General features: G+C 46.6%; 1 protein-coding gene across 2 annotated transcripts in view; it reads left to right on the forward strand.

Moving 5' to 3' along the window:
* The window catches only part of GNAL (G protein subunit alpha L), a 90,920-nt gene that overhangs the window by 59,614 nt on the left and 16,185 nt on the right, over nucleotides 1–15,121 (forward strand). The gene's annotated exons all lie outside the window — the stretch shown is intronic.

Here is a 15,121-nt window from a genome sequence, read left to right on the forward strand (position 1 = left end):
CGGGCAGGTGGTGGCCGTGGAGGTGAGCCTGGGTCCTCAGGGACAGAGCCAGGCACTGGATCAAACGAGGGAGGTGGAGGAAAGGAGAGGTCAATGAGGATGACCACGGGCGCGTCATGGGGCCATTATTGGGACAGGGACCCAGGAGATGTCGTTTATGGAGGACAGGATGCCATCAAGCTCTGGTTTGGGGAAGTCTAGCTGTGATGCCAGAGGGAATTTCTAGCACAGCTGGAGATAACATTAACATTCATATAGGTTTGCGTTTGAGGTTCTGGGGGAATGTGTCTGATCGTGGTTCCCAGTATTTCTTGAGCGAAGTCGCCTCTGGACCACAGTGCCCTTCAATGTCGCATTAGGAGTTTCTCTTTCTTATAAAAAGAGACAACGCATCACCATAGCGATAGAATTAATGGTTTACTTTAAAATAGAATATGCAAAGTAAATTTGACAAAAAGAAGCAGCATGAGCTTTGACAGCAGGCAGCCAGGATCCAGATCTTTGCTCTACTCCCAAGAGCAGAGAGTTTGGGCAGGTTACTTCCATGGGGATAAAATTATGAGCTGTATTCCTGTACAGTTGTTGTAGGATTAAATAGAGACCCGAAGACCCCAGAGTGGCACCTGGCACACGTGAGCCCTCCTGAGCTCTTGCTGCTGTGTCTCCAATGTGGGAACTGAGGTCCAGGGGGTAACCTGAGGCCACTGAGATCAGGGTTCCCACCCGGGGGGTGGCGGGGCGGGGAGCCCCCGCCAAGCTCTGCTATTTCTTTCAGTTCCGTACTTTCAAATTACAGAGAGTGAGACTCTGAGGCACGAGGTCAAGACCCCAGGCTCGTCAAAAATAAAACACCAAAGTTCCTGCGGTCTTCACTCTGGGCTCGGCAGAATCACAGAAAGCCATTCCCCCCTAAACCTCACTATCTGGGGCAATCATAACGTCCCAGCTTTGCTTTTTTAATCCATTTTAATATGCATGGGAATCAGATTAGGTCAGCAACCTTTGTCTCTTAATAACAATCTTGTTTTTCCTCTGCACTCAAAAACAAGTAATATTTCAGTAACTCTTGTTAGACCCACACATGGAGACAGAGTTTTTTTGTTGCCAAATAAGATGTTGAAGGAACGTAGCTGCTTCCACCTCCCATCACCTTTGCTCATGAAATAAAGGACAGAAAGGACATTTCAATGTCCATCCGGGGATGTCCTGGGACCAGGACGCTCATGTCGGCTTGCCCAGCGCCCCAGAGTTCCAGTTCCTTGGGGAATGTGTCTTATTCCTCCTCAAAGACCCGGCTCCTTAGTGGGAGTTCTTGCATGAAATCAGGGCTATTGGAAATAAGTGAATGGGCAGATTGGGAGCCTGGGGCTCAGCGCGGGGCCGATGGGGCACTGAGCTTTGCCCTGGCAGAGTCCAGGGTTCTGACAGGTCTTCTTTTCCTCTCTTTTCTGAATCCTCTGAGAAAAGATCTGCCGACATCTCGGTGTGACTCTAAGTCACTATGTTACCTGCTCAGCAGTCTTGTGTTTTGAGCCCAAGTGCTAATTAAGAAGGGATTCATTCTAAGCCCTGTTGAAGTCATTTCTTCCATGGCAGAAACCACGGGAATATTTGGGGGAAGAGGCGCTTCCCAGGGGGGCTGAGCTGCCAGTGAAGAATCCAAGGATGGTCTCGCCACAGTAACTCAAAAGCTTAAACCCAGAGGAACCCGGCAGTTTCTCCCCTGGGTATACACCCAAGAGAATTAAAAACATACATCCACATAAAAATGTGTACATGAATGTTCACAGCAGCATTATCCACAACAGCCAAAAAGTGCAAACAATGCAAATGTCCATGAAAGGATAACTGGATGAACAGACGTGGTCTGGCCACACAATGGGATCTTATTTAGCCATAAAAGGGAACGAAGCACCAACACATGGTACAACATGGATGAACCTTGAAAACGTGAGGCTCAGTGAAAGAAGCCAGACATAAAGGCCACATATCGAATGAGTCCAGTTGTATGAAATGCCCAGAACAGGCAAATTCATAGAGACAGAAAGTAGATTAGTGGTTGCCAGGGGCTGGGGGAGGGGGAAATTGAGAGTGACTGTTAAAGGGTACGGGGTTTCTTTTGGGGATAATGAGAATGTTCTGGAACTGAATCATAGTGATGGTTCTAAATATACTAAAACCCGCTGAATTGTGTACTTCAGAATGGTGAGATTTATGTTATGTGAATTATATCTCAATTTAAAAAGAGAAACATTACGGGGGAGGGAAGGGTCCAGGGCAGGACAAGCGATGGCACCACCAGTCAGTCTTGGTGAGGACGCGTGAGAGCAGAAATCCTGCCTCCTCTCGGTCCTCTTCCCAACAACAGATTCAAGTCTAAGCAAGCATTTTAAGGGCTGCTTCTTCGTACCCACCGCCCCCTCTCCAGGCCGCGACACACGGGCGCACGTGGAGCTCCCAAGTTATAAAGCACCTTTCATATAAAAATGAGAAACTCTGCTCAGGTCTGTGTGTGCCACCTGGCATGCAAGGCGCGGACACTTGCTAAGGCTCCTTCAGGAAAGGGGGGATTTGTTCTGAGTCTCTCAGAGCCACTGAAGCCCGAGGCATCACAACCTCTCCATCCCTGCCTGCTGACCCGTGGGGCCACCCCATAACCCTAAGGCCAGGGCCCAGAGGAAACAGGGCAGACGGGTTTGCTCCAGCCGGGCAGCCTTGTCCCTTTCACCCCGGCCAGCGGCCACCTCTGCGTCCCCAAACAGGGCTGCAGCAGGCGGGGTGGGCACTGCACCATCCAACACCAGGACCAGCCTGGCTGGAGGAGCGTGGGAACAATCATTATTATGAACTTCAAGGGTTGTACATTTGGTAAAAATGAGTGTCTTTGCAGCATCAAGCAAGCTGAGCAAATTAGCAGAGATTATATTTCATACAGAGGTCCCCAGTTCCCACTGTGAAAATTAAAAACAATCTCTACTGCATTATCCCCCGAAATGTGTTTCCTCTAAGTGCTAATAATAAGTGATTATGTAGCCATGGAAACAGCTATTTTGGGAGAAAGGAAATCAGGAATATCGGATTTTTATTTATTTATTTATTTATTTATTTATTTATTTTTGGCTGCGTTGGGTTCTTGGTTGCTGCACGCAGGCTTTCTCTAATTGGGGAGAGCGGGGGCTACTCTTTGTTGCGGTGCGCGGGCTTCTCATTGCGGTGGCTTCTCTTTGTTGTGGAGCACGGGCTCTAGGGCGCGTGGGCTTCAGTAGCTGTGGCACGTGGGCTCAGTAGTTGTGGCTTGCAGGCTCAGTAGTTGTGGCTCGTGGGCTTAGTTGCTCCACGGCATGTGATATTCCCGGACCAGGGCTCGAACCCATGTCCCCTGCATTAGCAGGCGGGGATTCTTAACCACTGAGCCACCAGGGAAGTCCCTGGAAAACTGGATCTTTAGAACAGGTTTATAAAATCATACTCTGCTTAATCTAACTTGAAACTCTACAGCTTGGAGTGTATGTAGGTTCTCACACTTTGCACACATGTGTTTACGTGATACCTTTCGTATACATCCATTTACATAATTGGTTTTAGAACACTCTGGAAAGGAGAGAATATCCCCCCAGAAGAAAAGAGCAGTGAGAAAGGTGTAGTGATTTCCCACGTGTGCCCTTTGCCACCCGGCAGGAGCCATGGGGGCCCCGTTTGTCCCCTCCACACCAGCCTGGATCTCAGGGCTTGCAAGTCGTTGAATGTGAGCTTTCAGGACAATCTGGAAATTACTCACAAAAATGAAGTTTCAACTTCAAAGTGGATTTTTAGGTCATTGTAAAATAAACTATAATTTTAAATATGCATGTTACTATAAAGTGTTAACTCACTAAATATCCAATCAATTACCTGAATGCTTCTGAGCCCTCGTTTTGACCTTCATTTCAGCCAAGTTTATTTTCAGATTCATTTTCTAGATCTGTAGCATTGGAAATGCTCCTGTTTATGGGCAGTAATGTTTTTAAGTATGAAGAATAAGTTACATGCAAATATCTCAGTATAAGTGGGTCAGCCTGGTTCTCCTCTGCCCTCTTTGGAAACTTCACCCCGAGAAGCAGCTTCTGAGAGGGTCCTGAGGGTGGGAACCTGCACTTCCCTCATGGGTCCTCTTTGCTCCCACTGTGACCACGCTCACCACACTCTGACACCAGATGTGTTACACCAGCCGGGTGTCCCACCGTTTAACTCAGTTGTGACACTCGCTTCCCAGAGAGCCTCAGGCCCCACAGGGTAAGGGCTCAGGCCACGAGACGCCCCACTTCAGGTGCCAATCACGATGAGGTCCCCAGGGGACCCCCCACGTCTGTCCCACCTGACTGCAGATCGGAGGTGCCCGTGTCCTCCTCCACCTCGGATTCAGTTTTCTGCTAGAACAGCTCACAGAATTCAGGGAAACGCCTACTTAACGTTTACCAGTTTATTAAAGGATATGATAAAGGACACAGGTGAACATCCAGGTGAAGAGGTCCCCAGGGCAAGGCCTGGGAGGGTCCTGAGGGTAGGAGCTTCTGTTCTGTGGAGTTGGGGGTCCCCCCTCCCAGCACGTGGCTGTGTCCACAGTAGGGGAGCTCTCCAGGCCCCATGCTGCTGGGTTTGCTGTGGAGGCTTCCCCATGGGGGCATGATACATCATTAACTCAGTCTGCAGCCCCTCCTCCCTTCCTGGAGGATGCAGGTGGGGCTGAAAATTCCCAGCTTCTAATCGCAGGTTGGTCTTTCTGGTGACCAGCCCTCAACCAGGAGCCCACCCAGAGTCACCCCATTAGAACAAAAGATGCTCGTCTCACTTGAAATTACACGGGTTTTGGGAGCCCTGTGTCAGGAACCAGGAACAGAGACTACCTTTTTTTTCCGTGATTTCACACTGTATACATGGATTTTTTAAAACCTCTCAGAAAAACTACTCCCCTGAGCGGAGAATCCTGGGGGATTCCCGTTCCTGGTCTCGTGGGTCCTCAGACTTCCTGTAAAGGCGGCAGGACCCCACGTCCTCGCCCCTTCCGGCAGGTGGAACGAGTTTCCTGTTCACTGTGTATTGTCAGATTCATTCTGAAGCCTGTGGACATTGGGCCATTGAACCAGATAGCGTTAAGCGCGCACACACACACACACACACACACATTTTTGCTGCCTTACAGCTATTTTTCCTCTTGTTCCTTAGAGATAGACCCTTTGTCAAACAGTATCCCACGTGGGGTGCCAGCGTGCTGAGGGCTCCGCAGGGGTGAGGAGCAGGAGGTGTCGCCCTTAGGGCCCCTCCAGAGCCTTTGTGGCCCCTCAGTTGATGCCAGGAAACCCCAGTCTCCACGGGGCCCAGGTTAAAAATTAGGGCCAGTGTCCAGAATTTGTAGCAGCAGAATGAAATGCATCAAATGCCAAACTAAAGTGGTACTTGAGTAGAGTGAAATTTTCAATGTTCACACTGGCAACACTTACTTACTATATGATCTGTGTAGTGTGGGTTTGGATGGCGGCTGGTCTCCTCTGGGCTCAGCGTCCAGTGTCTCCTGCGGGGGGAGGGGTGTGTGGAAATACTCTGGTTTATGCGGTTGAGTAGCTGCAAACTGTAGCAGAAATGGGTTTTTTCAAGTTGGCCTTATAATCAATCACAAGAAACATTTAATTATGCAGGAATGTGGACAGGAGAAATGCAAGAAGTTTCCCACCAACTGGAATTCCTAGCAGCCCCTAACAACTCCTCCCGTTCCTTAATGTAAATGTAAAGTCAGATAGATGCTTAAATGTTTTAATGTGTCACATTTCCAACTGTGATGACGGGACTCTGACCCTCACGTGAGCCGGACCTTCAGTGGCATCGGAAGAAGCAGGTGCCCTGTCCTCACCTCGAGGTCCTACAGCTGGACGGGGCTGGTCGTCTAAGCAGTAGATGCTACAGCCTTCCTCCCAAACAACTGCACATCTAAAAACATGCGCATGACGTCTTGATAAGAGTTAGCGTTACACAGGTGTACGCATTTGTCAAAACTCAGCAAACGTACACTCACAATTCGGGTTTCTATGGATCACAATTTACATCAGAAGAGTAAACTGTGAACAAACATTGATTTTAGCTAATGACCTGGGTGCTGAATCATGTAGGAGGAAGTATTCTGGTGTTTGCGATTTTGTTGAAATTATCAAAAATAAGATGGATAAATGGGGTAGATATGTGACTTTTTAAAGTACAGTAAAGGGCTTCCCTGGTGGCAGGAAAGTGGTTAAGAATCTGCCTACCAATGCAGGGGACACGGGTTCAAGCCCTGGTCCAGGAAGATCCCACATGCCACGGAACAACTAAGCCCCTGCGCCACAACTGCTGAGCCTGCGCTCTAGAGCCCACGAGCCTAGAGCCTGTGCTCCGCAACAAGAGAAGCTACCGCAAAGAGAAGCCCGCGCACCGCAACCCTGCTCGCCGCAGCTAGAGAAAGCCCGGGCACAGCAACGAAGACCCAACACAGCCAAAAATAAATAAAATAAATAAATTAAAAATAAAGTACAGTAAAAATGGTAATGGCAGAATCTAGGTGGTGGGTATTCAAGTATTCACTATAAAATTATTTCAAGTTTGTTGTGTGTTTGAAATTTTTCATAATAAAATATAGGGGGAAGAAAAATATACATAAGTATAGATGTGATCAGAAGTCTACAGAAAAATAAGTAACACAGCAGCACAGAGTAACGCATTGGTAGTACCCCATGAAGTATATAATATGGCACATAAGACATTTGATGTGGAAGGGTTTTACTACCATTCTTTTAAGTGTTTGCTGAATTATGTGAAACACTTGCAAAGAGCCCAGGGAACTCAGGTTGAAAACCACTCATACTACTAACTATTAATAAGATGTGCAGCTACAGAATAATGTAAGAGATGTGTCCTGTAATTCTCAGCTTCCAAGTGTAGCTGCAGAATAGCCCATTGTTATAGAAACTTAACATTCACATCATATGAGTTAACATATCCATCCTCACACAAATCCAGAGAGTTTATTATCTCCATTCTACAGAGGAGGAAACAAAACTGCCCACGACTACGTAGAACTACCAGGCTGTTACTTGATTTAGCCAGGATTTCACATTTTAAACCTAAAGATTGTGAGAGACTATTATGGTTTAAAAGTTTAACAAACATTATGTGAGCATGAAATGCATGCCAGGTGCTGCCACAGAATAAATTTTAAAGATGATGAGGGTGGGTCCAAGCTTATAAATAAGTGGATTTTCACAAGGACACCCATTTTCTCAGATTCTGAAGTCACTCTCCTTAACTGTTCATTTTTATCACATTCATGTCTCAAACATAGTTTGCAAATGAAAACCAGGATAGTTGGGGTTTTTTTATAGAGGTCCTCATAGTTCAAGAAATTTAAAGGATAATTCACCAAAAAGGGAAAATATTTGTAAACTATGTATCTGATAAGTTATTTGTATCCAGAATATATAAAGAACTCTTACAACTCAATAACAGAAAGATAAATAGGGCTTCCCTGGTGGCGCTGTGGTTAAGAATCCGCCTGCCAATGTAGGGGACACGGGTTCGAGCCCTGGTCCAGGAAGATCCTACATGCTGCGGAGCAACTAAGCCCGTGAGCCACAACTACTGAACCTGTGCTCTAGAGCCCACGAGCCACAACTACTGAGCCCATATGCCACAACTACTGAAGCCCGTGCGCCTAGAGGTCATGCTCTGCAACAAGAGAAGCCACCTCAATGAGAAGCCCGTGCACCACAATGACGAGTAGCCCCTGCTCACTGCAACTAGAGAAAGCCCACGCGCAGCAACGAAGACTCAATGCAGCCAAAAATAAATAAATAAATTTATTTTAAAAAAAGGATAAATAACCCAATTTTAAAATGAGCAAAGGATCAGAAGAAACATTTCCCCAATAAGATATATAAGTGGCCGGTAAGCTGTGAAAATGTGGTGAACATCATTGGCTCTCAGGGAAATGCAAATTGAAACCATAATGAGACACCACTGTACACCCACTAGGATGGCTAGAATCAAAGAGTCAGATGAAAACTAATGTGGCGAGGATGTGGGGAAATTGGAACCTTCATATTTTTGCTGGTAGAGATGTAAAATAGTGCAGCCGCTTTGGAAAACAGTCTGGCAGTTCCACAAAAAGTTAAACACAGAGTTACCGTATGATCCAGCAATTCCTAGGTATACACCCAAGAGAATTGAAAACATACATCTATACCAAAACTTTAAGACAGGAACTTCCCTGGTGGTCCAGTGGTTAAGACTCTGTGCTCCCAATGCAGGGGCCACGGGTTCGATCCCTGTTGGGGGAACTAAGATCCCGCATGTCACGCAGCGCAGCCAAAAAAATTAACAATCCAAATCAACTGATGAATGGATAAACAAATTGTGGTCTGTCTATGCAATGGAATATTATTTAGCTGTAAAAAGGAATGAAGCACTGACACACAGTACAACATGGATGAGCCCTGAAGATGTGATAAGTCAAAGAAGCCAAACACAAAAGGCCACATACTGTGTGATTCCATTTATATGAAATACCTAGAATAAGTATTTCTGTAGAGACAGGAAGTAGGTTAGGGTTGCATAAGGCTGAGGGGAGTTGAGGGGGCGGATGAGGAGAGGACCTGCTTGATGGGTACCGGGTGCCCTTTTGGAGCAATGCAAATTCTAAAAGTGATCATGGAGCTGGTTGCACAAGTCTGGAAGTACGAAGAAAACCACTGAATTGTGTGCTTTAAATGCACTTTGAGACCCCCTGTTGCAACTGGCTTGTTAGATTAATTTGGATACCACAGTAAAATTAATATGGAGACTGCTGATCATTTGAATCTGCCTAATTTCAGGGCGTTTCTATTTAATACCAAGGAAAAAGCAAAAAGAGAGACTCCGTTCAAAAGTGGTGAACGATTGCTCCACAGAAGTGGATGCTCCTGACCCTATAAAAGGATCTCTGTCTCACCTGTGTGCTTGAGCTGGCAGTACAGGTATGCTGATGAAAGAAAAGGGAAGAGGAGAAATGGAAAAACAAAAATACTGATTCAAAATACGATTCCCATACTGAAAAGATGTCTTGATATCTCTAAAAAATAATCTTTATGGAAACTGGCAGGTAATTTTATAAGAAGTTATTTCCATAGGATTTTGAGCTGTTCTTCTCCACACAGTGCCCGACACAGTAACATCTCATTAAATATTTCTTGAATGAATAAGTAAATCTAATCAGGTATTTTGAACTCTCCGTTATGGATGGGTCAGTGGGCCACTGCTGGCTGTTCCCCGCCATGCCTGGAACAAAGCCCAGCACATAGTAGGTGTTAGAAAGCAACAGTTACATGAATGGACTTTTACATTATAACTGTTCATTCTCGGTTGTACAGAATTCATCTTTCTCTAAAACTCAGATAAAGGCACAATATCTGTTCATAGCAGCGTTATTCAAAATAGCCAGAAAGTGGAAATAACGCAAATGTCCAACATACGATGAAAGGAGAAACAAATGTGGTCTAATCAGACAATGACTGTTGTTCAGCCTTGACAGGATGAAAGGCTGGTTCATGTTTTCACATGGCCTCCTTTCGAGCAGAAGCATTCACTTCTGCTCAGAGAAAACGGGCTGCTCTAGTAAATAGTACATTACACAAGGACTTCCCTCCTTCCAGTAAACAGTGAGCGTGTGTTCACACTGTCAAGAAATGTAATTAGAGCCTTTCAAGTACGATTCAGGGAGTGAGGAAGCTGCCCTTTGGTAATTTCACATCAAAGAAAGCTTTCAAAAAAGGAAGAAAGTAAAACCGTCCTTCTTCCTTACACCAAATTCCATTGATCACATAATAATTAGACTCCATGATACCAATAGAAAGCTACCTTTCAAATACAAGCTTCATTCTGTTCTTATATTAACTTACTAAGCACAGATGGAATTCCTGTGTGCTCGCTAACAGTTTTATCCATGTGATCACAGTTAAGTGCTTGGTACTCAGTGTTTCCCATCCTGTTCTCCATCGATGTGAACCTCGAGGGCCGGGCATTGTTTCTGAGGAGAAGGAAATACATTTCCTGCTCTGAAAATACATTTTCTTTCTCCCGCAGTATGCTAGAGTTTACTGTTAAGTATTGTTTTCCAGATGTTAACCCTGGCTGGGATTTATTATATTTAGGACACGGTTAAACATGCCTCAAGGAAGCCTAGTGGTTCCTGGAATAGAAATATCTGCTAGAACCTAGCCTCAATGGGCAGATTTATCAGGGAAGCTCCGCCAGCACCTCTGTGCCCCGATTGTGGCGACCCTTCCAAAAAAAGAAACGCGGGGGAAATGCACCCCTCTGCTTTGTGGAACAGTATAAATGCATCACGTGTGTGGATTACTTACCTGTCCCCACCTCCCACCCCCTCCGTACATCCCGAGCCTCGAGCCAGGCAGTACTTGTGGAAACAGGTGTGAGCTGGAAGAGTCCGGACCAAGTCCACCAAATAGTAGAATAAGAAAGCATAGCCACTATATTTTAGTTCAGATACCTCGTATCTGATGACTTCATTCAAAACCATTTTAAAGCTGACACTGCTTTTAAAAATACCTACCTTTGGCCTCCTTCAGACCACAAGTGTTCACTGTCTCAGAGAAACTGAAGGCTATCTTAGTAATTATAGCAATGTAGAAGTGGTAACAGGTATCCGGCTTTTTTAACAGGATTTTTCACGTTTTAAATAGAAGTTTTAAGTTATTTCTAGTAGGATTCATTGAGTTAAATTATAGTGGAGTTCTCATCCTGTTTTGCTTCCTTACTAAAGATATCAGCTTAAACTAACAAAACCTTTATGTTTTGGCTCAAAAGCTTAATTGCAGCTCCTCCTTGAACAAAAGAAATTGCGAGCTTGGGCGCTAATTGCCCGGGACTCCTTCCTTTATGTGGACAGTGTGGGTTAAACTAGACCTGAAGGGACTTTAAGTGGTTCTCAGAGTACATGGCTGTCAGCACTGTCCTCTGTTCTGTGGCCATGGGTATTTTAAATCACGTGACCCACTTAAGCTTAATTTAACTGTGACAGGATGCTACTTAAAAGCTGTGTCTCGGGATGGGTCAGATACAGCACCGATTAAGGATGTGGGTGTATCAGCTGCACACACTGGTCCCAGGAGCGGCAATGAGGGGCCCAGGGTTGGGTCCCGACACTCAACCCCACCAAGCCCTGAGGACACTCCGCTTCTAATGTTTCCATTATTCACAGAAGGAGCTGCCAGAGCAGGCCTAGACAGGGCTGTGATGTGCAGCAGATTTACTGCCCAGGGTGCACAGTAGCTGTTTTTAACGTACGGCTTGGAAGCTGAATGTTCAAGTTTAAGGGAAAAAAAACTTGTGTGAGAACCGTCAGCCTCCAGGTTCCTGGAGAGCGGTCCCCTCTGCAGCCCGGCTGGACCAGCGAGCAGTCCTGTCCGCCTGCCCCGGACCTGTGGTCCTGAAATCCCTTCCCACCCAGAGCAGTGGCCGCAAGATGACCTACTTCCCATCAGGCAGTCAGGCAGCTGTTAGGTACTGCCACATGTTTCTATGCAAGGAATAAGCTTTTCTTAAAAATAAAGAAAAAGTAGCAGAATAAAGATTCCCAGTGACGAATGGAAAGAGTGACTGGGAAGAGGCGTGCAGGCACATGTCCCAGACCGTGAAATATTTCAGGTCTTTGTTTTCCGACCACAGTTCCTTACTCTCTGCTTATGTTCATCTGTCCCTTTGAGGCAGGAGGAGGAGATTTTCTCACCAAAGGAGGAGATTTTCTTCCTACAAACTGTTTTGTATATGGAGGAGTAACATAAAAATAGACACAGTCCGCCTTCTCCCTTTTGCTGAATCTTCTCTGCGCGTTCCACACGAGATCTGGCAACATCCATCACAAATTGCCGGGAGAAAAGCAATTTAAACAGTACATGTTTTTCTCTAAGTAAATCTTAAAATGAATCTCTGCAGATTGTTTTAGGGATTTTTTTAATGGCATTATGCCGTGTATACCATTTTGGTCTGTTCCTTTTGCTCCAGTTAAGTTTTTAGGATGTATTCATGCTTTGAGTATGGGTGTAGCTATTTATTTTCATTGCTATGTAGTATTCGATTGTAAAAATCTGCCACAATTCGTATCTCTGTTGTGTTCACAGTTACATTGTTTCCAGGTTTAGGTCATGACGTCTTGTTTTGTACCCGGGGCACACGTGCAAGCATTTCTCTGGGGTGGATCATTGCAAGCAGAACTGGTGCTCATGGGGGTGCACTTTTTAACTTTATCAGATAAAAAAGAGAGGTTATATCTACTGACACTCCCACCAGTCGTGTATGAGAGTCTTCACTGCTTCACATCTTGGCCAAAACACACTATTTTGAGACTTTGCCTGAATTATTTGAATTCAGGGATTTTTTTTTAATTTAATAGTTTTGAGCAGCCTCCCCCGGTGCCAAGACCTGATGAAGGCACGACTGTTAGATCCTAGGTCCTCCCTTTCCAGTTTTACAAATGAGGAAACTGAGGCCCGTAGAAGTGAGCTGGTCTACGCCGGATCGCACGAGGAATCACCCAGCTTTACCAGAAGGGACCAGAGCCCGGTGCCCTGACTCCCAGTCAGGATCACACCCAGGCCTCCCCCTCTGGCTTTCACATTGCTTCTTTTGTTGGGAAACTCCAAAATCATCCTAAAATAAGACCAAACTGAAGAGAATCTGGAGTTATGTTTTAACAGAACTCAAGCGGGGAAATTAATATTTAGAGACTTAAAAAAAAAAAAAAAAGAATTACTGCCATTGCTGTTTTCTGAATCAGATTGTTCTTTATTGCAAAGAGGACCGGGAAGGGGTGTGGAGGCTCCTTCTGTGAACGGCTGGGCGCTGTAGGCATTGCTTTCCTCTGCACCAAGGGAAATCCCGGAAGTCTTTAGAGCCTAGAGTGTTGAGGTTTCATTTTCAGCCTGTCGTCAGATCAGTAAGGTGTTCAGCATAGAGCAGGAGAATCTCTGTGTCTGTGTGATTAGACCATCAGGACAGGGGGACTCGGGCTGTGCTGCCACCGTGAGGACCACTGACTGGGCGTTTCCCAGCTGCACCTGTGTGGAACATCGCGGCAGTCCACTCAGGGGCGACTTTTCTGTTTCCTTCTAATGCTTTCTTGTTTTCGTTTTTCAACCTGGACATCATGTTAATATAATTTGACGGACAATGGCTTTGCGATTTCCCAAGGTTTGAGGAGTCTCGGAGTCTCACATTATAGCTGTGTTCCTAAATGAATAGAGAGGAAAATTATATATATAATAGATGCAGTGGTGTATGTCATGCACTCCTGGAAATGGCCATCAAGGGGGTATGTGCCCAGTGCCGCATCCTTCGCCTGCAGTCATATGTTCAGCAGGAACACACTGAGCTTCGGTGTGTCCCCGAGGGTGACTGGCACCTGGTGCCAAGCAGTGAACTTTCAAAAGGGGGTGGTTCCAGATGATTCCTAAGAATCTGACCTGAACAGCTGGGTGCATGGAAGTGCCCTTTAGCAGGAGGAGCAGGTTTGGGGGGAAGGACCGAGCAGTCAGTGGGAGGACTTGCCAACGGCCTTGCACCCCCAGCTCTCCAGGGTCAGCAGGTCGTTGGGACATTGGGCTCAGAAGGAAGCTGGCTCTAGGAAAGTGACCATGAGAGCTTCAGCCTGGGTCATACTGAGCACAGTGGGGTGGCTGGGGTGTCAGAGAAGAAAGCAGAGGGCCGGGCCTGGGAAGGAGTGCCCACGGCGAGGTCAGCCTCCCCTCGGCATCCAGTCTGCCCGGGCCTCTGGAGTCCTCAGCTGGAGTCTGGAGTCCAGGCTGTCCAGCACCCAGAGGAGACCCGCCTTGGTGAGCAAGCATAGCCTCAGGGGCTGTCAACTTCTCTGAGCAGCCTTCCTTAGCTCCTGTTAACCTCGCGGTCAATCCAGTCCTCAGCTGTCTCAAAACAACTCCTGCTGCATCAACCTCTTCCTTTAAGTAAAAATGATAACTCCACTGGATCCCATGTTAATTTACTGGATCCCCCATTGTTTCTTACTTGTCCCACTGCAGCCCTGGAATCCCATTCCTCACACTCAGCAGCTGTGGCCCCAGCCAGTGGCTTAGCGTGCTGCGCTTCAGTTCCCTGGCCTGTAGGATGGAGGTGTTAACAGCGTCTACCTCCTAGGGTTTGTGAGGATGACATGGGTCAATTCATGCAAAGTGGCCAGAACAACCCAGCACATCAGGACTTAATATGTTAGTTGTCATTATCCTCATAATCTGTCAAGGTTTCTCATGCTTATATTCCAAACCCTGTCACCTAATGGAACAGGCCATGGGTAATGGTCAAGGAACTGGCTTGCTGACTGCAAGGGACTCAAAAGAAAGGGCTCGGGGGGGGACAGTGGGTGAGCAGTGGAGGGGGTGGGGCCCTCTAAGTCCCACTTTAAACAGATTTCTTCCCTTTATTGGTCTTCTATATTCTGTTTCTAGGAAATGTCTCATGTGAAGAAAGAGTTCTGCTTTAGGGAAAAAAGTAATCTTGGCTAAGCTGCTGACGAGGGTAACGTCCTAGCCCCTCTCAGCCACAGTTCAACTCAGCAAAACCTTACTGGGTTCAGTGCCTGCTGTGTGCAGAGCATGTGCTGGGTTCCATGGGGGGAAAAGGAATAAGACTGTTCTCTGCCTCCACGCAGTTCGTAATATAATAGGTACCCGGACCCCGTGCCAGGCAGTCTGACATGTGTGCTGTGCGGGCTAAGGGGACAGCACGGAGCGGGGGTCCTGGAGAAGCAGATTTGAGCAGGGGCAGGATCACAACAGGCAGAGATGCGACGGCTAGAAGCCCAGGCAGTGGGGAAAGTGTCCGGAGGACCATCCCTCCTCATCCACACTGACCAAGTGACACAAATGGTGTTCAGCCTCCAAGCTCAGCCTGGCTTGACTGGGTGGGGAGGGAAAGAAAAGGGAGGGTGGGGACCGTGTTCGCCGCGTGCCTTTCTGCTCAGGTTTTGGAGCAAGAGAGTGATATAACCAGAGCTGGGTTTTAGGAAAATGCATGTTCAACAGCACCACGGGCAAACTATCACACGAGGCCCAAA

The sequence above is a fragment of the Eubalaena glacialis genome, chromosome 15, assembly GCF_028564815.1.
Source record: "Eubalaena glacialis isolate mEubGla1 chromosome 15, mEubGla1.1.hap2.+ XY, whole genome shotgun sequence".
NCBI lineage: Eukaryota > Metazoa > Chordata > Mammalia > Artiodactyla > Balaenidae > Eubalaena > Eubalaena glacialis.